We start from the raw sequence: 27,228 nt of genomic DNA on the forward strand, positions 1-27,228 counted from the left end.
CAGTATAATGCTAAATAAAAGTGGTGAGAGCAGACATGCTTGTCATGCTCCCAGTCTTAGAAGGAAAGCTTTCAGTCTTTCATCATCGACATTAGCTACAGGTTTTTCATAGGGCCCTTTATTAGATCGAGGAAGTTCACTTTTATTCTCGTTTGCGGAGATTTTATTCTTTTTACCATGAATGAGTATTGTTTGTCAAATGATTTTTCCTCTACGATGATTTAGTCATATGGCTTTTCTTTTTCTTTCTTTTTTTTTTTGTCTGTTAATATAGTAAATTATAATGATTGATTTTGAATGTTAAACCAATCTTGCATTCCTGGGATAAATCCTACTTGGTTATGACGTAGTCTTCTTTTTACATATTGCTGGATTTGATTTGCTAAAATTTTCTAATTCATGAATGGTTGTTCATGAGGGATATTGGTTCATAAGCTTTGTCTGGTTTTGGTATCAGGAAATGCTGGCCTCATGAAATGAGAAGTGTTCCCTCCTATTCTCATTCCTGGAGGACTTTGTGTAGAATTAATATGTTCCTTCCTTAAATGTCTGATAGAATTCATCAATGAACTCATCTGGGCCAAGAGTGTTATTTGTTGGGAGGTGTTTATATACAAATTCAATTTTTTTTTTAGAGATACAGGGTTATTCAGGTTATTTATTTTCATTTTAATAAGTTTTAGTGATTTGTATCTTTTTAGGAATTTCTCCATTTCATCTATATTGTAAAATTTCCTGGCATAAAGTTTTTCATAATATCCCCTTACCAGTATTTTCACATCTGTAGAATGTATAGTGACTTCTCATCTCTTATTTCTGATTTTAGTAGTTTTTCTTCTCTCTCTTTTTTTCTGATCAGTCTAACTAGGAGTTTGTCGATTTTAATGATCTTTCCAAAGAATCAACTTTTGGTTTCATTGATTTTTTTTTCCTGTTTGTTTTCTATTTCATTGCTTTCTGCTCTTTCTTTCCTTTGTTTACTTTTTCTTAAGGTTGAAGCTTAAATCATTAATTGGAGAACAGTTTTATGTTCTAATATAATCCTTATGCTATGAATTTCTCTCTGAGCTCTGTTTTACCTGCATTCCATAAATTCTGATACAGTATGTTTTAACTTTCACTCAGTTCAAACTGTCTAATTTCCCTGTGAATTCCTCTGACCCATGGGCTATTTAAAAATGCGTTTATTTAGTTTCCAAATATTTGGGATTTTTTCCAGCTATTTTTCAATTACTGATTTCTAGTTTAATTCTCTGTTGGTCAGAGAATATGCTTTGCATATTTTCAGTCCTCTTTCATTTATTGAGATTTGTCTTATGGCCCAGAATACAGTCTGGTGTATCCTGGTGAACAATCCATGTGCACTTGTAAAGGATGTGTATTCTGCTGTTGTTGGAGACATTGTGTTCTGTAAACATCAATCAGGTCAAAATGGCTGGTGGTATTGTTCAAGCCCATCACATCTGTACTGATTTGCTGTGTACTTGTTTTGTTAATTATTGAAAGAGGAGTGTTGAAATCTCCAACTACAATTGTGAGTGTCCATTTCTCCTTTCAGTTCTATCAGTTTTTGCTACATGTATTTTGTAAGTCTGTTATTAAGTGCATATTTAATATGTTATGTTCTCTTAATGATCTGACCCCTGTATGATCAGTATAAAATGTCGTTCTTATTCCTGGAAATATTCCTTGTCCTGAAATCTAACTCATCTGATAGTAACATATCTAATTGCATATGCTGATTCATGTTTGCGGTGTATCTTTTTCCAACCTTTTACTTTGAACCTCTCTGTACCTTTATATTTAATGTGGATAGCACTTTTATGTAACTTTTTTTATCTGACCTGACACTCTTGACAAAATGCCTTTTATTTGGATTTTTCAGGCCATCCACATTTGATGAGATTGTTGATGTGGTTCAATTTAAATCTATCATTTTTCTAACCGTCCTACCTAGATTGGTTTTTTATTTATTAACTTTTTTTTTGGTCTTCTTCTGGATTAGTGATTTTTTTTTAATGATTCCATTTTATTTACATTATTGGCTTACTAGCTATACCTCTTTGCCGTTTTTTTTAACAGTTGTCCTAGGGCTTACTATATATATCTTTAGTATATCACTGTCTACCTTCCAATAATGTTATAACACATCACATGTATTTTAAGAACTTTATAATAGTTTCCATTTTCTCATTCATAGACTTTGGGCTGTCAAACCTCTTACTTCTACATATAAACTCCACAAAACATTATTACTTTTACTTTGAACTGTAAATTATTTTATAGGGCTTTTTAAAATGAGAGGACAAAGCCTGCATTTCTACTATGCTTTATTTTTTCGATCCAAATTTCCATGTGGTGCGTTTTCCTTGTCCCTGGAGGGCCTCCTCTGTATTTCCTAGAGTGCATGTCTGCTGCTGATAAATTCTCTCAGCTTCTGAGTGTCTGAAAAAGTCTGGTGGGTTGTGGGTTTTTTTTGGTTGTTTGTTTTTTTGGGGTTTTTTTTTGGCCTTCCTTTGGAAAGATATTCTGTTGCATATGAATCAGCATATGCAAAGTGGGTATGTTATTATCAGACAAGTTAGATTTCAGGACAAGGAATATTTCCAGGAATAAGAATATTTTATACTGATCATACAGGGGTCAGTTCATTAAGAGAACATAACATATTAAAGGTTTTTTCATTTGAATATGTTAAAGATGTTCCTCCATCATCTTCTGGATCGCACAGCTTCTGATGAGAAGTCTGCGGTAATTTCATCTTTGTTCCTCTGTATATAGTAGGTTTTTGCCTCTGGCTGCTCTTCAGACTTCCAGAAAATTGCTTATGATGTGCATTGGTATGTCTTCATGTTTCTTCTGCTTGGGATCTGTTGAGCTTCTTGGAAATAAGTTTTCATTAAATTTGGGAAAGTTTTAGCCATTATTTTATTAAATCATACACACCTCTTTTCTAGAATTCAATATCATACATGTTATTCTTCCTGATGTGGGCTCGCCAGTGCTCTGTTCCATTTTGTTTGCTTGTTTGTTTTTCTTCCTCTCTTTTTTCTGTGCTTCATTTCAGAAAGTTTCTAGTGCTATGTCTTTGAGAATCCTCATCTTGTCTTTGCAATGTCTGAGCTACGAATCCCATTCCGGTGCATTTTCCTCTCTAGAAGACATATTTGGGTCTTTTTCGATCTTCCATTTTCTCCTCATTTTGTTCATGTTTTCTCTGCCATTGAACACCTGGAGCATTTTACCATCATGTCTGCTAATTCTACCACCTGGATAGACATGAACGCAACAGGATCTATTTCTAACGGTTGATTTTCCTCCTCTGCTGGGTTACATTTTCCCCTGATTTGTACGGCAAGGAATCTTTGGTTGGCTCCCAGATATTGCCAGCATGACGTTGTTGGAGGCTGAGTTTTGCTGCAGTCCTTTAAATACTGTTAGGCTTTGTTCGGGGATGTAGTTAACTTATTTAGAATCATTTGATCTTTTCAAGACTGCTTAAACTTTCTTTAGGTGAGATGTGAACAGGCTGGCATCTAAGGCTAAGGTGTGACTCCACCCATACCTTCCAAATCAGGAGGTCTTCCCACCCGGCTGGTGAGAACACAGACTTCATTGCCAGCCCTGTGGGAACCACAGGGATTGTTCCATCCTTCCCAGGGCTCCTTCCCCTGACGGTGGCGGCGTTTGCACACACGTGCACAGAGCAGTACTACAGCGGCCCCTCCTCCGCCCCAGAGCTCTTTCCCAATCCCATGCTCTCCAGTGCTGTTCTCCATAAATTCTAGGCTTCGTCAAGTCCCTTAACGCCACGCTCTGTCTCCACTGGTCTTGGGCGCTCCCTGTGCTCAGCTGGACACTGTGGGCAATGAGCTGGGAGGCCAGGGGCTCCCTGCCGTTGGTCCCTCTCACAGGGACCACTGGCCAGCACTTCCGTTGTGTAGTGTCTGAACTCTGCAGCCTCACATACTTTTGTTTGGTTTCCAGTTGTTTAAGGTAGAATGTGAAATTTAGTCCCTCTCATCCCATCTTGGCTAGAAGTGGATGTTGGAATCTTGCATTTTTAATTCAATTTTTCACTACTCCAAAGTGGGCCTCTCTAATGGATCGGACTGATGTGTCTTGTACCGGAAGCACTGATCTGTAAATCTGAAGCACAACGCCAGTTGCCAGAAAAGGCCTGACTACCGCACAGCTAATCTAAAGCCATCCCTTGAAAAGAACAAAGGCATTTACCTCTTCCTTTCTTCTCTCAGATCACTTACTGTAACGAAAGCATCTCATTAAAAGCACATTTGCTATTTTAGATGCGACCTCGGACTGATTGCCTGCCCACGCTCATCCTCAACGGCAAGCCTGCAGCTAATTAGCAGAGACAAGGCGGTACCCAAACGGTACCCGTGTGCCGAAAGCACCTCTGACACAAGGCCCTTCCTCTCAATCAATTCTTCTTCCAAACTCCCTCAATAAGGGCAAGAATCTCACTCACACTCAGTCACCAATAATTCACCACTTCAGTCACCTCTTCTCCTGAACCTACCTAGGGCTGGGGCAGAAGAAGCTGCATAGGAAAAGTCATATTTGGGCATCTCAAGAGATGACCAGTGATTCTGCAGCACAGGGCGGGCGGGGGGGGGGGGGGTGACATCCAGTCAGGGGCAGGTGAGCAGAGAGGCTACAGCTCAAAACAGGAAGGCATGTCTTAGAAGCACAGGTGTTCCGCTCCTGTGGCCCCGCGAGCATGTGGGCTGCAGAGCCCTCCTTGCGGACAACAATCAGGTGTCCCCTCGCAAGGCATTCAGTCACGACTCGCTCAGATTCGTCAGAGATCTTTCTATATCCTGGAGAAAAGGCCCTTGTCAGAGATGTAACTTGCAAATATTTTCTCCCATCTGTGGGTTGTCTTTTCACTTTCTTTATGGCGTCCTATGAAGCACAAAAGTTTTTAATTTTGATCTTAAAAGCAGCCAGAGAAAAAGGCAGATTACCTTCAAAGGAATGACAGCTTGACAATTACTTCTCAGCATTTAAAGGGTGTCAAAGACCAGTGCATGATCTCACCAACCCTCCAGAAGGACCTGCCTAGTAGGACCAGGGGACTGAAACCACTGCAGAGAACAGACGTGGGCAGGGCCTGCCACCAGCGGCACCTAACTGGAGAAGTTTCTAACGCACGGCCGCTCCAAGCAGGAAAAGGTGGTCTCACGTGGGAAGTGAGAGAAGCAGAAAGACCAGAGACAGTAGCAAATATGTCTACAAACCTAAAGCAGAAAAGAATACTAATAAGGCAGCAGCAGCATCCTGCGAGGTTAAAAACTTAAGCATAAAGAACATATGAGCTGGAAGGGGGAGTGTCGGGTATTCTCAGGTCACCCAAAGAATACAGTACGAGTTAGTCTTACATTTCTGATATGGAAGAATCCTGGAATTTCTGGGAAAACCATCTGAAGAACAGAAAGAGGCTATAACCTCCAAACTGGTAGAGGGGGAGAAAAACGAAAGGATCAACCATCAACCCAAAAAGAGCAAGAAATGAGAAGGAAAGGGAAAAACCAGCAGATAAATCAGCAAAATGTGAGATGGTGGATTTAAACTCCAATGTATCAGTAATTACAGTTAAAGTAAACAAGATAAAAGCTTTGGTTAAAAAAGTTTTTGTCAGACTTAAAATTTAAAAAAAGGCTGTCAAACTTCAATTTAAAAAACTTCAATCATATGCTGTTTACAAGACACATCTTAAGACATAAAGATACAGAGAAGTTAAAAATAAAAGAACAGAAAGAGGCGCATAAGACACACAGTAACCAAACGTAGCTGAGTCAGGTGATGAATTTCAGACAAAGGCTGAAAACCTTGGAAGAGAAAGGTCACTTCATAATGACAACACCTCAACCAAAGGAAGATACGACAATTTAAAAACTGTGTCACTAACAACATAGCTCCAAACATATAAAGCAAAACCTGATGGCAGTGCAGGAATAAATATGCAAACCCAGTGACGACAAGAGCTTCTATCAGGCCTCTCCCGGTAATTGATAGAACACGCAGATACAAGAAATCAATAAGGATACAGGAGTCGGAAAACACTTTCCAGAAGGGGCCAGATAGTAAATATTTTATATTTTTCAGGCCAAATGGTCTGTATCACAACTTCTCAAGCCTGCCGTAGAGCAGAACAGCCAGAGACAGTTACGTAGGAGATGGGTGTGCTGTGAGCCCACAAAACCCTGTTTAGGAAAAGAGGTGACAAGCCCACTGAATGCAGAAGGTTCGAGCAACATGCTTAAGAAATTTAAGGAACCTACACAAAACATACAATCTTTTCAAAGACACATGGAACATCTCCAAAACTTGATGCTGTGCTGGGCCACAAAGCAAGGAATCAGTCAGAGTGTATTTTTCAACCCCAACGTGTTGAAGTTTAAAAAGAACAAAGGCAGCAACAAAAGATATTCGGGGAAAAAATCTCCATGTGTTTGGAAATTCGAAACAGTTATCAACAATCAAAAAAATAAATCAATTAGATATTAGAAAATCCACTAAGTGGAACAGTAACAAAAATATGTTGTATCACAACTGACAGGCTGCAGCCAAACCAGCTCTTAAAGGGCTCGAAGGTTATACTGAAGCGCAGAGCAGGAAATCTTAAAAAGCTGAAAACAAATGGCATAAAACATAACTCAAGAAGTTAGAAAACAAAAAGGAAATGAAAAAGGAAATAATTTAAAAAGCAGAAATTAATGTAATAAAAAACAAAGAAAGTCACAAAGTTGGCTCTTTGAAAGGTTCAATAAAGTTGACAGTTGTGACGAGAGAGATCTAGACAGACAGAGGAGGCATCAGCGACGTCAGAAAGGGGCACACGGGACGCTCAGAACAAGAGGGTGCTGTGAACAGCTTTGCAGCAATACAGGTAAAAATGTAGCTAACAGGACAGAAGCCTAGGAAGAATATCTGACAAAAAGATACTAAGAAGATACAGAAAACCCAAAGAACACTGTAACCTTTAAAACACAGAATGGGGAGGGCCCACAGCCCCGCCTGTGCCCTGGCCTGTGGCTGCCCCCACCTGGGGGCATCTGGGCTGCCTGGCCAGAGTGTGGCCTCACACCGACAGACCCACCATCCTCCAAAGTGGATGGCACCGTCTCCCACCAAATCAGCTTGCGGAAGAAACGGGCAGTTGTTAGCACAGAAACAAATTAGACTGAAAGGTGTTTCTTCAAGAACCAACTAGGAGCACGGGCATGGAGAGCCAGTCGCAATGACTGACAAGCCCTGCGGGGTGGCCCTGCAGGGCTCAGGGGACACTGAACTCACTCATGTCCGCTAACTGTCCCACTGCCGTGTGTGGTCATTGGGCTGAGGCAAATCCTTGCCATTCAGTAAAACCAGTGCTTCCAAGAAAACAACATCTCATGGGGGTGAACGCTATTATTTTTGAAAAAAGGATAAAGCATCGTTGTTAGCTGAATTATTAAAGGTAATGGGGAGAGGGGACAGCAGAGACAAAGAAACAACATATACAGCAGATGCTGACGTGTGCGGTGGAATTCTGACGCAGGCTCACGTCCACACTCCAGGCCGAGTCGGTCGTCGCTGTCCCTCAGATGCCAGCACCAGGCCCAGCTTAACCATCTTTGGGCAGCGGGCCGCCTGGAGCCCCCAGCAGGAGCCTGGGCCATGACAGGACACTCAGGCGACACGCGGGACAGAGGGTGACCACTATGGGTCCTTCAGAGTAGAAAAGAACGTGCACGCTGAGAAACTGCCAAAAGTGTGGGAAGAATGAAGAGATACAGGACGCTAGAGAGTCACGTTTCATAATGTTCATCTGAAACCAGAGAGCTGGTTGCAAAAAGCTGGATTACTGAGAAAGGCATTACCTACAGCCAGCAGTTTTCATGACACAGAAAGGGGGGCAGAGAGCTGGGGGAGGGGCTGTCCATGGGACCTGCTCTCCCCCACTCCGGAGACTATTCTGGGACGTCCATGGAGGCGCTATGTGCTCTGGCGAGAGGTGGCCCCGCTAGGCAAAGGGGCATGTTTTAGGGGACAGATACCTTCTCCTGTGGCCAAAAGACCCAGCCCTAAAGCCAGATGATGAGAAGAAAGTCCCCAGGACCCAGTGGTCCCTCCCGGAGGCAGCTGAGAGGAGGACAGGTGGGCAGACTGCTCCCCTGGGTCCCACAGGTCCGAGCTGCAGTGACTGTGCGTGCAGCACCCACGGGGGCAGGATGGCCCAGATCAGAAGGCCTAGCAACTTGAAATCCTGGTGTGGACAAGCTAAGAAATCCATTTCTGTGCTAAAGGATATTCCACGATATTTATTAACGTCAAACACACCAGGTGGTTAGCATTTGCCAGACCCTATACTAAGCATTTCACGTGTATCAACTGCACTTAAAAGGGACATGTGGGTCCAGCAGGGTAGAGGCTGACACATCAGACCACCCCCATTTACTGCTGGGGGCGCAGGGCCCAAAGATGGGGGGCTGGCCCAAGCTCGCAAAGCGCCTCCCTGACCAGGCTGCTTAGAATCGCGAGGCCCTGTCCAGTGGAAACAGCCGGGAGCCACAGACAAGAGCATCTGCAACTTTAAATTTTCTGGTCGCCGTATTAAAAAGTGAAAAGAAACAGGCCAAAACAATGCGGTAATACATTTACTGAACCCGCTGTACCCTAAATGTTATCATGCCGGCATCTAATCAGCATAGACGCATTCTAAGGCCTGTCTCAGGCTGTTGCGCATGCTCTGACCTCTGACCTCGTGTGCAGGCTCCAATGCCTCACCCTCTCTGAGGGCTGTTCCCCGCCCCCACCCCCCACCCCCCACCCCCCCACCCCCCACCCCCCACCCCCACCCCAGTCTCCTCCTTCCGTTTACATGTTACGAATTTCAGAAGCTTTTAGTTTCACCAACTCTTTGGCTTCAGTCTATAGGGGTTCATTCCTCCCCTGGATGGTACATCAGGGGGCTCAGTGTTTTACATGTTTTCATATTTCTTCATTAATTTAAAAAAAGAAGCTAACCCATCCCTGGAAATACAATCTAATCACAAATTACAAAATAAAAATTATGACAAAATTAGTAAATACTTCCAATATTCCATCTTTTCTGTGAATTTTGGAAGGAGAAGAAGAAATTGATTCCTTTCTGGAAATAAGCACCTGATAAATGACCAAGTACAGTTAGTAATTATCATCACCTCCTTTTCAATTCTCTGTTTCCTAAAAAGTTCTTATTTACAAGCTTCTCTCTTATTTATAGTCTGTGTCTCTCAGTGAGTGCCTGTCTGTCTCTGAGTGTGTCTCTGAGTCTGTCTCTCTGTCTGTCTCTGTCTTTCTCTCTCTCTCTCTCTCTCTGTCTCTCTGTCTCTTTCTCCGTCTCTCTCTTCCTGCTCCCCTACGCCTATGCCAGGATCACCCCCATAATCAAACCACCAGCCTGGTAACAAATCTTTCTTGCTTTGCACAGTTAACATACTGCTACTTATCACATGTGTCAAATTAAACACAGTGTCAAATAAAGCTTTTCTGAAATGCTCAGGTGACAGCTGTCTGCTCAGCCCTGTTGTGCTCAGATGGGCCGGGTGTCTCTCTCTACCTACATGCTGTGTCATTATTTGGGGGAAAGTACATGAACGGGAATAAAAAGAGTAACTGGCAAAGTTGAGGTTATAAAACAAACCTGTCCACATAAACGTGATGGTAAAGTTTGAAATTTATTTTCAAAAAGCCACAGATATATATGTGAGCCCCACCTCCTCCAACACACACACACACACACAGACACACGACAATAAACAAACTTCTGAGAAAAGGGAGAGTATCCCCTCTGGGCCCATTAGCATCCTGACAACAAAGCAGATGGTCCCACCTCACTAGAAGCCTAAAACCGAACTCGCAGCTCTAGACAATTAGGGCGCCTTGCAAATTCCCCACGTACCCTTCTTCGGGAATTCCAACAGCCCTCAGACACTCGGCAGCCTAAGCACACGCGACCAGGGGACAAGGGGCCTTACCTGTTCCCGCCAGTCGGACACCCAAGTGCCACACAGTGAGCTCAGCAGCTGGCAGCCGCTGCTCCTCTCAGACTGGCGGCTTTGAGGGAGGGGAAAGATGCTCCTCTCGGGTTTACGGAGCCAAGAAATGATTCAGCAACAAGGAAGACGAAAAGTCGGCACCGAAAGGCAGTGCTGGACGGTGACAACAGACAGCCCGCTGGGTGCCGGCTACTCCAGCAGCTCAGGCGAACGCACCAGCCTCCACCGTGTTCCGCAAACGCGCCAGGACCTGGTGGGATGGTCCACGGTAACACCTCCATGCTTCTCCAAGAACAAACACTAACAGGGATGGACAAAAGCCACCCCTTCTTCACCCACACCCAAGGGGAAGCAGCAAGGACAGCGTGAGGATGACAGGCCCAGGCCCTGGTTAGATGCCCCAGGGCTCACGACCAGTCTCGGGCGACTGTGCAGAGGTCAGCCCTTTCCTGTCCCTGCTCCCTGCTCAGCGCGGCGCTCACCGATCTCAGCCACTCCTTTCTAGGTGCTCGCGTCCCAGAGCAGGCCGGCAGGCACTCACCACACACCGCCATGTGTCCCGTCACGTCTGCCCCACGCATGCAGTACGTTGTGTACGCACACCTCTTCGCAAAGCGCCTTCACCCGTCATCTTTTCTAATCCTCAGTAACACCAAGGGAGGGAGAGAAGGGAAGTCACCTGCTGCGAGCTCTTGTCACCCTTGATCTCGGCTGCGAGCCCGGAGGAAAGACCGGTCACCTGCCACCGATTTTCACTACTGAATTGATTACGCTATTATCTAGACCACAGTGAGATGTGGCAACACGAAATCTTAGCACACTGGATTTCAAAACCAGAAAATAAATGGAAATGAAAAACTACTGAGCACCTAGAACAGGGTCATTATTTCAGGAACCACTGGGGTGAGTGGATGCAGTGGGACCCTTTCCAGGGCGAGCTGGCAATGTGGACCTCAAGTCGTGTAAACACACAGGCCCTCTGCTCAGAATTGGCCTCGAGGGGTGGCCTGGAGCGGAGCCGTCCCAGCGTGGCCATCGTGTTTGGGGCAGGGACGGAGCCAGCCTCAACATCCGTCAGCACGCTGGCTGCATACACCTCCATCCACACGTGGAGTCAGGTGCCACCCTCATGGTCCTTACCCAGTGACAAGGGCAAATGACAAAGGTCAGCCGTGCACCGTGAGCTAAGAAGGCAGGCTGCAGAGAGGAGAGAGCACTCGAGAAGGGAGTCCACCTGTGTGTTCAGTGTGTGTGCACCCACATTCACACGGGGCGGGGGCGGGGGCGGGTCTCCCAGCAGGGGCATAGCCACCACCACGGGGAAGGATGAGAGGGAACTCCCCAGGCAGCGGGGGAAGGAAGTCCAAGGGGAAGGTGAGCGACAGTCCAGGCCAACGTGCTCACTGAAGGAGCCAGAAGCCCGGCTGTGGCGGCAGCAAGAGGACGAGGGGGCATCAGTGGGACGTCACCGCAGGGGATTGGAACAGGAGCGTGGCAGGACCGAATGTGGGCTGTTGACATACGATTTCGGATGAGCTGTAGGGGACGGGTTTGATGGGAGCGGAAGTGGGCGCGGAGGCCATCAGGGGTAGGGGGCGGCCCGAGTGTGGCCTCTCGGAGGAGGGGGGTGAGCACATGACATGGGAGGTGGGATCAGGGAGGATCAACCAGTGGCCAGCAGGGGACGGTGTGAGGGGGTCACAGGCCGTGCCTCGGGGTCTGGCTTGGACACCAGTGGGCAGTGACTTCACTGCAGGAGACGGGAAGAAGGCTTGTGGGTGCCAGAAGAAGGGACAGGCACGGGCCCACGCAATGGGTACCCGACCTGAGAGGAGCTGCAGAGAAGTACGTGGGCCTGGGGTCAGGAGCCAGCTCTGCAGAGGAGGCAGAGGGGTGGGGCTGCGGCTCACAGGAAATGAAACAGGGGGGCTGGAGGGCCAGAGCGCGAGGCCGCCTCAGGCGGAGCCGCGAGAACACCTGTCAGACTCTAATGGCCTTTCCCTTTGCATTTATTTCCTAGTTTTGACATCTGACATACTAAGAGGCAAGAAACATCTCCCCCAAAATCATGCCCTTTAATTACGATCAAACACCTTTAAAAACCATGGCCTTTATCATTGCTATAGGCCATGTACTGCCTAAGTATCATAGTTCGTCAGCTACCAAAAAACCCTGTTTAAATGGTGACCTAATCTGCAGAGGCTACGATGGCAGACATCACCTCCGTTGTATGGATGACAGAAGATGACAGGAAGGGAAGTTCACTGAAGACAAATCTCAGTGTGAAAGGAGACACGTTTTGCAATGTTGCCTCACACTGGTTAAAGCACTGCTCCTGACATGCTGGGGGTGCAGGGACTTCCTGGCTTTGGCCCCGAGGTCACATTTGTCATCCATAAGGCAGTTTTACACCAGGTTAACACTTTCTCCAAGTTAACTCGGTCCCTTAGGTTACCTCAATCCATGACATTCCTTTAACTTGCATTATTGTAGCTAACTTTCATTACCTACATCAGGATGTGTAGAGTTTCACCCGCCCATTAGCAATTTCTTCAATCTCAGAGTTTTATTTTGGGGTCATTTCTCTCCTTTGTCAAGTGTATCTTCAGAAGTCCCCTTTGTGAGTCCAGAGAATGAACCTCAAATGGTACCAGACCAGCCCCACTACTGAGCTCCTCGCAGAAGCAGAGCCACTCCAGGCAATCGACACACAAAGCTCATTCGAACATAAGCCCACGACACAAAATTACACAGCACACAAGAAACCAGCTCCAGGGAACGAGAGGCAGCAGAACAAGCAGTGGAATTCAACCCTCAAAAAATCGGACTTTGGTATTATATTTGGTATTATTATTATGGTGGTATCATTAGTTTTCATACGTAAAATAAGCATGTTTAGAGAGAAAAGAGGAAACTGAACGAACACCACGCAAAAGAAGGGGCAGATTTGGAAAGAACCAAAGAGAACTTTTAAGAATGAAAAATATAATCATTGAGATAAAAAGTTGAATGAGCAGGTTAAATAGCAGATTAGACAGAGAGGAAGACAGAGCTGGAAAACGAAGAGAAAGCCGAAGAAATTCACGAGAATTCAGAAGGGGAGAAAAATGATTAAAACACATGGACAAGCGTTTAACAGGCTTGAAGGATGGTGTAATTCAAGCATAAAGTAGGAGCAAAATTCAACAAAGCAGTGACTGAAATTCTTCCAGAACTGCTGCAAGACACAAACCTTGATCTGCAGGAAGCACATGGAATCCATCCCAAGATAAATAAAAGAAAGTCACTCCAGAGAAGCCACAGGGAAACTGAGGAACACCAGAGGGAAGGAGACCATAATGGCCTCCAGGGAGAAGGCTCACTACTGACACAGGACAGACACCTGAACTGACAGTGGCTGCCTGGTGGCAGCAACAGACGCCGGGAGACGGTGACGTGATACAATTCACGTCTCAAAACAGAGTCAGTGCCATACAGACCATGTCCTCTGTCCGTAAGGCAGCTGAGGTTAAAAATATAAACCCAAACCCCCATAGATCCAGAAAATAAAGTTGTCTTCTACGTCACTCATGGGTCACAGAAGAATCATATCAGGAAATTTTAAATGCTTAGAACTCAACAATGAAAATGCTACATGCCAAAATATACTGCACAGCAGAACCAAGGATGGAAAGTTACAGCCTTAAATGCTTATGACAGAAATAAAGTGTAGAAAATTAAGAAACTGCACTTAGAAAAAATGAAAAAAAGTTCAGCTTTCAGTTCAATAACCTAGAAAAAGAACAGCAGAATAAACTCAAGGAACATGCAAGACAATAACGGCAATGAAAGCAGAAATTAATGACAGAAAACAGAGACTATGGACATGGTCTGCAAAACTGAAAGCTGGCTGTGAGAGCAGTAATAAAATAGATAAACCTCTGCTGAGATGACTCAAGGATAAGAGAAGAGCAAAAGCAATTTTCGGAACAAAAACGTTAGACACAGTAGAGGTTTAGTGATGACCTTTGTTGTAAGAAGCTAACGACTTTAATGAAATGGACAGTGCAGCACACAGCTGTGAGGTGACCCCAGGATTCACGCCCTTGTGGGTCCCCTCCCCTTGAGGGTGGGCTGGACCTAGTGGCTGGTTTCCAACAAAAGCAATACCGTAACGTAAGGGACGGTCACTGCCAAGATGAGGTTTTAAGTCTCTCTCTCCCTAACCTCCCTCCCGCCCCCGCCCCACCTCTTTCGTGCTTACATGCCCTGATGAGCAGGTTGCCATGTTGGGGAGGCCCCAGAACCCTGACAACAACGCATGAGTGAACCTGGGCAGGGCCCCTTCCCCACGGAGCCTTCAGATAGGACCGCAGTCCCCGTGACACTCATGGTAGCCCGTGACAGGCTGGAGCCTGAGGGCCCAGCAGTTGGGCCCACGTTCCCAGACCACAGAAACAGTGAGGGGACAAGTACCGTTGTTTAAAGCCGACAAAACCGGCATCATTTCTTACACAGCAACAAGTAACCAGTGCAGATGACTCCCTGGAAAAACAAGTCACCAAGTCTCGAGCAAACGGGGGAGACCTGAGCAGATCTGCAGCCATTCAGGAAATCAACGCGCACGAATCCAGGCTCAGGCTCAGAAACGGCACAAGAACCGTGTCGGCCTGACGTGAGCTCCGTCACACAACAGGAGCGGTAACGCTACCCAACCCAGACCCTGCGACCCCGAGCCCAGAGGACGACAGCAGAATAAAGGACAGTTCTAAGCCAAGCTCACTTCTGAACAGAAGTGCAAAAAATTCTAAACCAATGTTAACAAACCAAAAACAGTAATGTGATACTAAATAATACATCATGGCCGAGATGGGACGTTTCCAGAAAAGCAAGGACACCTGCTCGTACGTCACCAAATTAACAGGTAAAAGAAGAAAATCATACAGAGACCAATGCATGCAGAAAAAGTCTTGGATAAAACAACACTTTCTGCAAAATAGTCTCAGAAACAGTGAACTTGATTAACCTGCAAGGGGGGGTATCCAGAGAAATATAAGCATTGTCTTTTTTTGTAACTTCACTGGTTTAAACGAGTAGCATATTCCGAGGCAACACGCTCACAGCCACAGCCCCTCCCAGCTGTACCTCCCTCTCCTCTGAGTGCCGGCTTATTTCTTGAGTCTCCTCCCCGTGTGCCATCATTGCAATGCACGAAATTTGAAGAGAAGGCCCTGCCCTCCTCCACCTTACACACACAGCTTCACGACCTCTCTTCCTCAGCAGGGCTCCTGCAGGAAATAATAGCATTGCCGGTTTTTAAGGGGCAGAGCATCCAGGTCTGTGGGCATCTCCTGGTTTATCCAACAGCGCCAGAGACAGACCCTTGGGTTGCTGCCAGTGCCAAAATGCAGAGCCCTGCCTGTCGTCTCAACTGCCAAGGTGTGCTGGAGCAGGAGCCGCAGGAGACTGGCTGCCAGACCAAAGGACACACGCCCTGGTCGCTCCGTGATGGTGAGGGCCCCCTCCCCCCACAGCAGCTGCACCCTTCCCCTCCCTCCACAACCTCCTGGGCACAACACATCCCGCTGAGGGAGGCCACACGCCATGTTTTGAGGAGAGACACGTTCCTACCCCCTTTCACCCCGAGCTGTGGCCAACCATCCATTAGAGTTCACCAGCGCACCCCAAAACATGCTAATTGCCACCGTGTGGTCTGTCTGCCACCTCAATTCCCAGCCACAGAGTCAGGCTCCTTCTGATCTCCCCAGAAGGGCTCCGACGGGCCTGAAGGCCGTATGGCCGAACACAGGGTGGCCCCAATTTCTTTCCTGAGACCCTTTCACGTGTGACGGTACCCGTCACTGGAGCAGAGTCACAGGCCACCTGCTTTTCTTTCCTTGACAGGCGACCATCTCTCAGCCGCCCACGGAGGTCTCACTGCAGAGGTCTCTGTGTGGCCCTTCTGGGTCAGCTCCCTACTGAGGAGAACTTCCCGGAGCGGCAGTGCGAACAGCCGTCAGCTGCACCATCTGGCCTCCTGACGGTGCAATGCTGGGTCCACCGGTGACACGTGAGTTAAATTCCTGCCTGTCTTCTGTATCTGTCATCTTTAACTCTTTTATCAAACTTTTAATATAAGTATAATATACACACATCTTATCTGCATAGGATCAACTCTCAAACCAAAAACACCAGTGTAGGAGGCCGGGTGAAAAAGGGGAAGGGATTAAGAAGTACAGATTGGTAGTTACAGAATAGTCATGGGGATGTAAAGCAAAGCACAGGGAATACAGTCAATAACATTGTGATTGTGTGAGACGGTGTCAGACGGCGCTGGACTTCTCATGGTGGTCACTTCTTTAGGTCTATGAGTGTTGAATAACTATTGTATGTACCCCTGAAACTGATATAATGTTACATGTTAGCTATGTTTTTATTAAAAATCTTTGAGGAAAACACCCATGTAAACAACACCTGAATCAACACAGGCAGAGTCCCCAGGCGCCTCCAAGGCCCACACGCTCCCTTCCGCTCCCTCCTGGAACCATGTCCGACTCAGGCAGCACGGCTGGGGTCACCTGCTGCTGTGCTTCGTGCCCGTGGGCCCGTGGGCACAGCTGCCTGTGCTGGCCACGCTTCGTTCCCTGTCCCAGCGTGTGAATGCACCACGAGTTCTTTCTTCGTTTTGTTACGAGCCAGGCACATAAGGCACCTCCAGGCTCGTCCCACCATCGGTGCTGCTGTGGCCGCTGGGCCGCTGGCTCCAGACTGCACACTGGGCACAGGCCTGCACGTGAAACAGCCTCCTTTGCAGATCCGGCCGCGTGGCCTCGGAGCGCTCTTCTCATCCTGGCCACGCAGGTGGGCAGGCCGGCACCTGGCCGTGGCTGTCCTTTTGCATGTCCCAGATGACCCACGAGGTCAGTCTTTAACCTCTTTATTTCCCTTTGCATCTGTTTGCCTCTGACCCGGGAGGAGGAATGGGGACTCACAGCGTCTGTGTCTGTGCCAGCGCGACAGGGCAAACCGGCAGCATCACTTCCGTATAGTCGGGAAGGAGACAAAAACGCCCTGGCCCACTTCCATGCAGCACACGGGAAGGAAAAACACGAGAGGCACAGGGAGGAAGCAAACGCCCGCCATTCCCAGGCAAGGGGATATTTGCACAGAAAACCCCCAAATCTACAAGCTGACGAGAAACACACACTGGGAAGCTGACTGGCTACAGAGTCGATACGCCAAAGCCACCACATTTCTGCACAACACCAACAAAGAGTTGGACATTGTTTTAAATAAAAATGAATTTTAAAAACAACACTTACAAAAGCACCAAAAATAATGGGGGCGCTTGGGAAGAAATGTAACCACAGAGTCCAAGCCAGTATGTGGAATATGACAGAGTCTCAGTGAAAGGTCTCCATTAACAGAGACACGCTTGCTTACAGCGGGAAGACTGACTTCTCAAGGAGGAAAAATTCCCCTCAAACGGGTCTACACAGTCAATGCAATTTCAATCAAAATCCTGACAAAGATTTTCATGAAACTTGACAAGCTGATTTTGACACACAGAAAAGCGAACAGCAAGGGCGGCCCGGGGTCTGCAGACTCGGGAGGGACGTCCAGACAGCAAGACAGGGACAGCTGGGTGGTTACGCCACAGCCAAGCAGACACACTGGCCAGGGGGACGGGCAGTAGACAGAGGGGCCGGGACACACAGCGCAGCATCAGGACACTGGTTCTCCACATGGGGACAGGAGGAGCCCAGCTCCCTACTGCTTACCAGACACAGGGGGAGTGAGGGTTTCAGTGTGGCGAGCAAACTTAGGACTTCGACCAGAAAATACAGGTGAGTACACTTGCGACCCCAGGGTAGGGAACGGCTTCTCGGCAACACTCAAAAGGCATACCCGTAACAGGACAAAAGAGGGATGAATTGTACATTAAATTGAGAATTTCTATTCTTCAAAATAAAGTGAAAAGACATGACTGGGAAAGGCATGTGGTACACACATTAGCAACTAGATACATAAGAAAATGTGCCATATACAACTACATGTAGGAATAAATAAGAAAAGGACATGACCCAATAAGAAAAGGGGTGGAGTCCACAGAGGAGGAAACACGGATGAGACTATAAGGAGTCAGGAAACACAAATCAAGGCCACAATCAGAAACATTTTGGGGGTGGCCGGTCAGCTCAGTTGGTCAGAGCGCGGTGCTCTTAACACCAGGTTTGCCGGTTGGATCCCCACATGGGCCACTGTGAGCTGCGCCCTCCACACCTAGATTGAAACAACTGCTTGACTTGGAGCTGAGGGGTCCTGGAAAAACAAGGAAGGGAGGGAGGGAGGGAGGGAGGGAGGGAGGGAGGGAGGGAGGGAGGGAGGGAGGGGGAGGGGAGGGAGGGAGAGGGAGGGAAGGAAGGAAGGAAGGAAGGAAGGAAGGAAGGAAGGAAGGAAGGAAGGAAGGAAGGAAGGAACATTTTGCATTCATCCTATTTGCAAAAATTAACAACAACATCAAGCACTGAAGTGCACGTGGGTCTGCCTTACACACTGCTGGTGGCTGTGTAGCTTGGGACAGTCGTCTGGGAAACAGCCCCGAGTCACCCTGTGAATCCTAAGATGCCTGTACCCACCGCCCGGTGTTCCCCTCGGAGCAGGCACGAGGGCCCTGTGTGATGCCACATGTGCACCCAGAGAAAGGGACACAGAACGTCCCATTGAAACAGATAAGGTTAGGAGGCCCTCCTGTAAATGTACAGACACGTCCTGCAAACATTACTCCCAGACCCCATCTTCACACAGATCCTAGGAGCGCCTGCTAAGGCCGGAGACACGCGGTGTTCCCTGGTTTCCTGACTGACAGACGTCCTCTTGGTACCCTCTTCTCTGTCCTCCCCATGTCATCACAGATCCCCCGTCCTGTTTCCAGCAGCCGTGCATGAGGGGGGATGGACAATTCTTTGGTTTTCGTCTGCACATAAAGTCTTGGGTTTCTGTTATTTGTTTCCTGCTTCTCTTGCATGCGTTTTGGAAGTGCCGGTTTTATCCTCATTTAATTAGCTCAGTTACTTTATTTCAAAAATTAAATCGATAGTTTAAACAAGAGGTTGTAAAAATAGTGGCCCACAGGCTGAATTCAAGCAGGAATGTCTTTGATTTGCCTGCGCAGCCTGTTAAAAATAAACAGCCGCATATAAAAATCCAGATTTCTGGCTTACCACAGCAGACAAAAGACTTATGAATTCTGGTCCTGTGCCCATGGGGTCGTGGTGGCTGTGGGTCAGTCAGGGGTCAGGTGAGTGAGGCCCAGAAAAGGTGCTCAGTCGTCACTCAAGTTTGCACAACCATCGTTGCTGTGTCACTGGCTTGCTTTCCTGCCTGGCCCCTGTCAGAAGTTTACAACTTTCACATAGAGCTGTGTTCACCAAAAAAGAAACGTTTATACCCAATGGCTCCCTAAAACGTAAAGGAAAGACGTGAAAGGTACAAAGCAGTTAGGGCTCTGGGAAAAAGCTTTGCAAGCTGGGAGCTGGAACCCAACTGCAGGCTTCCAGTGCATTTTCTAACAAATACCCTAGAATGTAAGTTACAGTAGTGTGCACCTCGAGTTAGAAAACTGAGAATAACCTCTACACTGGCACGTGTGCTCTGATCTCTGTCGCCATTGGCAGCCCCCGCTTCTCTATTGCCAGACACTCACCCTTTCGGACACACCAGTTCACAACCAGTCACAGCGAAGGGGCCTGAGCGACAGCTGAAGGAGACCTGCTGTGACCACGGGGCCTTTTCTAAAACTAAACCCAAACACTACCCAGGCCATGCACCTGTTAACAAATGGGACCATTTCTACTGTGTCCTTCTGTTTTTGTGGATTACCAAATCACGAAAGCTTGTCTCAGGCAGTCACGGAGCTTCACCACTCAGACCCCCATCAAGAGAGGACCTGCCACACAGCGGGAGGGGCGCCGACATCCTCCAGGACCCCAACACAGGGGCAAGCTGAGGCCACACTCCGGCCGGACACCTCGGTGGGGGCACACATGCCAGCCTGGACCCGAGAGACATAAGGCTCCTGGGTGGGAGCACGTTGGCCTGAAGGCCCCAGGCGGAGGCTCCGCCCAGTCCCCTGTCTCCTCTCACAAGTGTCACAGCAGCCGGTCTGAGGGCTCTCACCTCCTCCCGCCCCTGCCTGCAGCCTCCACAGCACTTCTCCCTATCACCCCGCTGGCACTTGTCACCTTGACACCTGCTCCCTGCATAACCCAAACTGATGCAATCTTAACAATTTGACTTCTGTCTTCTGTTAGCAAAAATCACTGCTATCGAACCGTATATTGCAAAGCTCACCGAATGAGTAATTTCTGACTGTAAGGATGACGTGTCTCCCTAGTAAGAAGCACATTCATTCATTCAGTCACTCAGTCACTCCACTAGACGAGGACAACCGTGTGCATTAGAAGTCAGCCTGTGAGAAACCACCCAGCCACCAGCAAGCGTGTTCTTCATCGATACTGATCAATAGGCAGCTCTTGGTTTTAGTCCTAGTACGTGCATAAGGACAGGCTGAGCACAGTGAACTTGCAGACACTGAAGTTATGCTCTTCCCAATGCAATGTCCTGTCTGGCTGATTCAGTCATTTCAGATGGGGATTTCTGACCCCTGTCCGCCAAGTGTAGCCGTCTGCAAGTGAGAAGTTTTTAAATGAATGCTTCTGTGAAGCCAGTCACTCTATTTCTAAAATGGAAATTTTTTACATATTGAATTTTCTGACCAGGAAGGTAGTTCAGGCGCCATCAGACCTTGTTTGAAATCTGCACTCACCCTTTGCTCACTGGCCAAGTTTGGCCATCTCAGTTTCTCCATCTGTGTAATGGGGCAATACCACTGTCCTCACAGGGTTGTTTTGAGAGCTAAGCAGCAAAATGAGCACAGAGAACGCCTGACGGAGGTGCAATCACTGTCGCTGTTATCATGGAAACAAGACGAAAGCCTAAGTTACGCAGCAGGGGACACATTTATTGTCAGTGTGTACTTATAAAGTTTTCAGGTCAGCAGAGGACATGAGGAAGAGAGAAAGCCGCCACCTCTGGCGCTCAGAATTCAGCCCCCCACCTGGGCTGCACCCATCAGGGAGCAATGGTTCTGGGCAGGTCTTTCCTGGTTGCAGCTTTTACTACTGCTCATGGTAGAATCCATCACTACTGTTCTTTACTACAGATTTCATTCCCCACCCGCTTTCAGAAAGGGACCCAGATGGTCCACATGAATGATGCACGGTCTCCCGAGCCACCCGGGGACAGGATGGGCTGGCCTCTTGGCTGCGGGCGTGCCGCTCCCACCATGAGCACCCAGCTTCAGCTTGGGATCCTGTGTCACACAAAGCACTCGACCAGGAAGACCCGCCCGCACGTGCTCAAGGACGCATGTTTCTTTCACTTTGGTAACACTCGCATCTCACAGGTTCCCTGTCTGCGACCCTTCTGGCCACAGCGGAAAAGACATGGCCAGCTTAACCACAGCGCGGGGCCTGCTAAAGACATCTTCGGCCCTGCAGCGAGAACTTGAACCGACTTTCCCCTCCACTCCACACCTCACCTCCAAAACAAACAGCCGCCAAAGGTTATCAGTGTTTCACTTTTTCCTCACTTTGCTTGATAAAGATAATCAAATGCGGTGAATTCTTCTGAATAACCAGGTAAAAGACTGGCAGAGGCTGAACCACTAATATGTTTGCCTAAAACGCAGCATTTTAAAATTAGGAATGTAGGATTAACTTTAAAATGACCACTAAGGGTTTTAGGAACGACAGATTAAGTCACAGCCACGGCTTTACAATGTAAAACAACTCATTTAAAACTTCAAGCATTCTTGGGTTAACCAAAGGAAAATCTGTAACATTTCCCAGCAACTGTCTTACAAACTTCAGTTAATCTTATTGTAACATAAATTTTTTAATGAGACTAAGTAATAAAGATCTCAGTCATACCCGAAAAGACCGTGGCCAGTTTAACCAGTTCGTCCTTCAGGAAGAAACAAATGTAACCAATTGATCCCATGCTTTGCTGTCAGTGATACATCAGCCAGTCCCAACTGGTAACAGTAAAATATCAGAGTTTTTGACAAGGCCAGAGAGGACGGAGAGGATGGGAGCCGAAGCCACTGCTCTTGCCGAGGGTGCATTCTGAGGGCAACACGGGGTGAACTGCTAATAGTGAGGGGCTGGGCACCCCTTTGGTCTCCTGAGCCACGTCAGGCTGAAAGGCAAAGGCAGGTGCATCTCAGGGGTCCCGTACGACGGGACAAATGAACCAGGCCCTTCCCCACAAAACCCCAGTAAAGGTGGCTCTTCCAAACACAACCTCTGTTTTCCATTTTCCCCGTTTGTGAGGATTTTGTCATTTCCCTTCTATCTCTAATTTGACCAGAGATAAAAGTTATGGACTTTTCGCAGACTGATTGGTCTGAGAAGGTGGAGCTGAGTTTAATCCTGGCCACCCCGATCTGTGCCCTAACCTTCGGCAGGTAACTGAACCTCTCTGTTTTTGGGGGCCACTCTTTCACAAGGTCAAAGTTCGAGCAGACATAACACGTCAAGGGTTAACCCAGTGTATCAGGACCTACCTCAAATTAATGTGGGAAGCAGCTGCGAAAAGCAAAGCTGTCACTTTGGTGGATGTGCTTTTTCTAACGTCCAAAATGAAACTACTTCCAGTTTGCCTCGCCAGCCCGGGCACACAGATGTGTATACAGACCCAGGGCTCCTGTGAGCAGGCAAGTGGGCCAGCCCAGGGGTGGCCGCACCCTCCCTGCAGGCTGCCCCCAGAATCAGGGCTCTGCAATTCAAGGACCCTCCTGCACCTTCCTTCACCATTCACTGTGAGCTACGTCAGCCCTGCTCTGGCACATTCTTCAGGCAACAGCTAAGACTCAGGCTTCTTGGCCAGAGATGCCCAGGTCTGGCCCCAAAAGTGGGGTGAACAGCGGGCTCCAGCCAAGCACAGCCACTCCACATACACATGAAGTCAGGTTCAAAACGTTAAGGCACCTACACCCTCCAAAGTCAAGGAGAGGCTCTGTGCACCCCGAATGGCAATGACACGTAGCTTCTTTTTTAAACAATGTAATCAAGACATCCCTACAGAGTCACTGAGAAATGGATACAGAAGTGAGCTGTAACAGGCTAACTCTGAAACTTTAAGGGGGCTGGGGGGGGTGGGGAGGGGACAGAATAGAGGGGCAGAGAACATTGAGGAAGTGAGGGAAGTGATCAAATTGGAGAATGCTCAGAATCTGACGAGATCTCTCAAGAAGCTTCTAAATGCAGAAAACTGTGATTAGCAATCCCTGAATGAGTCTAGTCAGCCTGCAGAGCTGTAGTTTCAAACATGTAGGCATCTTCCGGGTGAGCTGCAAAAGCACCGCCGGTGGGCACCAGCTCACCAGCCATGGATGTGGGTTCTCTGGGATGGTTTTCACTTTTGATATAAGTGGCCATTTCTCAGTCCAGCTTGTTTCAAGAAAAACTGCCCTTATTTTTCCTCCTCATAGGATTATATTTCCTACGAAAAGGAACCCAACTGCTCAAGTATTCTCTTAGACAAGACTTCATATTGTGCAAAAAGAAAAGGTCTAAGAAGCCATTTATAAAAGCATTTTTCCCTATTGCATTGAACTTCTCTCAAAGTTTTAAAAAACTGCATAATTTTTCAAGGTAGCTTCAATTACTAATAACCCTCCTTTCCTGAGGACCTGGGGATCAAAGGCCTCAGGGCCCGGTGGGTGGCCCTGGGGTGGAGCCGGCTTCCTTCTGATGGCGCTTGGATTATGGATCCATCACCTGACTGTCACCGTGGAAATTCACAGCCAGCCTTTGGTCCAAACGCCAAAGCCAAAGCTGAAAACTCAGCGCACCTGTCCCCTGCAGTCCACCGGCAGCCCTCCGCAGGGTCCCGGGCCGCCGCGTGCGGGGTCGGGGGCGCCACGCGGATTCCGAGTCCCCAGCGCCCCCGACACCGGGCGGCGGTGCACTGCGTCCGCGGTGAAGCAGAGGGGCCCCAGCAAAGTCCCGAGAGAAGGGAGGAGGTGGCGCGCCCTCCCTTGGCCCCGCCGCCGGGCCTCTCCTGGGGCGACCCCTCCCGGGGCCCAGCGCACCAGGCCGCAGCGGCTGGCGGAGGGCAGGCGGGGATGTGGCCTGGGCCTCGGCGGGACAAGACCCTGGTGAGACCAGGAGGGGGGATCCAGGCCCACGGACCCCCAGCCCCCGTCCTCCCGCAGGCCCCGTGCCTGGCGGCGCTCAGCCGGGCCACTGCGGAGGAGGCCGGGGCTGGGAGGGGCGACCTCCGGCGGTGGGATGGAGGGTGGGAGCCGACCTCCGGCGGCGGCGGGGTGGGAGATGGGGGCAGACCTCGGGCGGCGGGGCGGGGGCCGACCTCGGGCTGGGGGATGGGGGCCCGACCTCGGCGGGGGCCGCGCCGCTCACCTGCTCGTCGCGCTGTTGGTGGCCCCGGCGTTGCCTCCGGGCCGCTCCGGCCTGCGCTCCGGCCCTGGGCGGCCGGCCCTGCGTCGGGCCTCAGCGAGTGCGGCGCCCGCCGCCCCCGGCCCCCATCCCCCCCGCCCGGCCCGCCGCCCTCCGCCTTCGGCCGCGCCGCCCCGCCACTTCCTGTGCGCGCCGATCCCACAGTTCCGCCGGCGCGCGGGGCGGGAGACACGCGGGGGGTGGGACACGAGACACGCTGGGGCGGGGGGGGGGACGGGACACACACAGGGGACACACGCGGGGGTAACGGGGACACGTGGCGTGACGGGACACGCGGGGAGGACACGCGGGGGGCACGGGACACGTTGGGAGGCAGAGGAACACACGGGGGGGGAGAGGGGACACGTGGTGTAACGGGGACGGGAACGTGGAGGACAGGTGCACGCGGGAGGGGCCTGGTGGGGTGACAAGGGGACACAGGGGTAGGACCGCGGGGGGTGGGGAAGGGGTTGGCGGGCGGGTCGCTGGCAGCGAAGGGACGAGGCCGGGTCCTGGTAACCGACACGCAGGCAGCAGGACCGGTGGGAGCCCTGCGGCGGGGCACGTGGGAGGCCGGACCAACTGGGTCCGAGGAGGCGCGGGATTGGAGGCTCAGAGAGTGGACTGGACGTAGGGCCGTAGGGCCGGGGGCACAGCCTGGTACGCGGGGGTCTGGGTAAATGGGGGCAGAGGACAGCCCCACCTGCAGTGCGGACCCGCCTGGACTCCCCCGTCTTCCTGGTGGAACCACATGTGGGCTCTGAGGGTGTTTCCCGGTGGTCCCGCCCCGCTTCCTGGTCTTCTCTGGGGGTCATCGCAGGGGTGGGGTCACCGTGAGGAGCATCCTGGGAGCCTTGCTCCGCGAGAGGATCGCGTTTCAGACCCACGGGCAGCGCCCTGTGACTTATTTATAGTTGGCACCAGCTGGCTGCATTGTACGGTTTTCTGACCCTGTAGGAAGTTTCCCGAAGTGAGGGGAGGCGATGGTCCTGAACTGGCCTCGCTAGCTCTGCCCCTCGTCTGCCGTCACTGACTGCGATAGGCTCCTGGCAGAGCGGCTCGCAACCCCAAGGGGCACCTGCCAGGTGGCTGAGCCTGGGAACCGCCGAGGGAGCAAGCCAGGCAGAACTGCCCTGAGGCTGCGTTGTTTGCAGAGGGTCATTTCCACTCTTTCTCTACTTGACACCTGGGGGTGACCCAACGCCTGCTCAGGTCCTCAGGTCCACCTAGACCTCTGAGGGTGGATGAGTTTCATCTGAAAGCTGTTTAAAATACCAGGTGCTTTTAGTGCCCACTGTGTCTGGTTTTAATCTTCCTCAAATTATTTTAGAAAACAACTAGACTAAAAAATAATAAACATGCGTGTACCTGCTCTACTCACAATTCCCTCATTCTTCAAAAAGGAGTTATGGTTCGCAGTGTTCGTGACAATTTAATGTTTGTAACACCTTGGACCCTGCACTGCCACTTCCAGTCACGTGTGGTGCAGATAAATCCCCACAGGCACCTGTGGAAGTGTATACAGAATGTTCTGGCTTACAGGATAGAATTACAAAAGACCTGAGAACAACCAATACAGCCTAGTTAAATAAAGTCCAGAACATTCATTTAATATTTTTAATTTAAAACACCAGCACATTTTAATGTGGTAATTCTATATATGTTGATATTACGTAATCTCGAAGTTTTGTTAAATTAAAAATAAAGAGAAGATGCAGAGTGATGGGTATACAATGTTCCCTTTTCTACATTAAAAAGCATGTGCATTTACATGTCCAGAAAACTCCTCGAAGGATAAACATGAGTCTTATTGGCTGGGCAAGGGTAGGGAGACATTGTATGCTAGGTGCTGATGTTTAAGTTTATCTTATGCACACATTTTATTACGTGTTAAAAATTAATTAAAATGAACCTCATCGTTTAGATATTAGATGGCCTCTGAATAGTTATTTGAGCTTTTAGATCAGCTCAAAATACTGTATGTCTCAACAGCGTAAAACGTCATCCGTACAAGCTGATCTTTATTTAGTTAGAATCTTTGATCACTCACGCCTGAGCTGAGCAGGAATTTGCCTCTGAAAAAGCTCATCTGAACATATGAGCGGAGTAAACATGTCAATGAAACTTGGCGGTCAGCAACCAGCCCTCAACCTGCGGGGCTCAGGTTGATGGAAGAAGTGGTCCTCGCTCAGGTTTATTGAGAGCTTATACATGTGTGCATTATTTCCCCTACTTACGAAGACAAGCCTGTGGGCAGAAACTATTGGCATCCCGTTTTACCTTTGTGGAAACTGAGGCACAGCAAAGCTGCACAGCTTCCCCACAGGAAACAGCGGGCAGCACAGCCCACAGCCTGGCCACAGACCCTGAGTCGGCCAGTGCCCGAACTTCCTGGGCAACTGGACACAGACATCAGACCGTCGCCACTGCCCAGGGAAACTCGGAGCCAGCCTGTGACCTTGGTCAAGGTCATTACCCTTCAGGTCTCGGTTTCCTTTTCTGTAAAACAAGGAGTTTTCGACCCCAGACTTCCCTGATCCCCAAGAGTCCCTGGGGCTGATATAGGCATTTTTAACAGTCTACTAGGAGAACTTTATATATCTACCCAAGACGTAAACATTACGAAAACTAAAGATAACTCCAGCACACTAATGCTGGTCTCAAATGGATAGATGTTATAT

At 48.9% G+C, this 27,228-nt stretch overlaps 1 protein-coding gene across 3 annotated transcripts in view; it reads right to left on the reverse strand.

The window, feature by feature from the left end:
* The window catches only part of AGPAT3 (1-acylglycerol-3-phosphate O-acyltransferase 3), a 97,355-nt gene extending 71,883 nt beyond the window's left edge, over positions 1-25,472 (reverse strand). The window contains exon 1 of one of the 3 annotated variants that reach the window (XM_074324506.1): positions 25,251-25,472. The gene's annotated coding sequence lies outside the window, so the exon portion shown is untranslated. Of the gene's footprint in view, positions 1-24,511; positions 24,651-25,250 lie in introns of those variants that run through there. The other 2 variants (XM_074324505.1, XM_074324513.1) reach the window with 2 other exon arrangements.
* Between the last annotated feature and the right edge of the window lie 1,756 nt (positions 25,473-27,228).

Source organism: Rhinolophus sinicus, linkage group LG01 (genome assembly GCF_036562045.2).
Source record: "Rhinolophus sinicus isolate RSC01 linkage group LG01, ASM3656204v1, whole genome shotgun sequence".
NCBI lineage: Eukaryota > Metazoa > Chordata > Mammalia > Chiroptera > Rhinolophidae > Rhinolophus > Rhinolophus sinicus.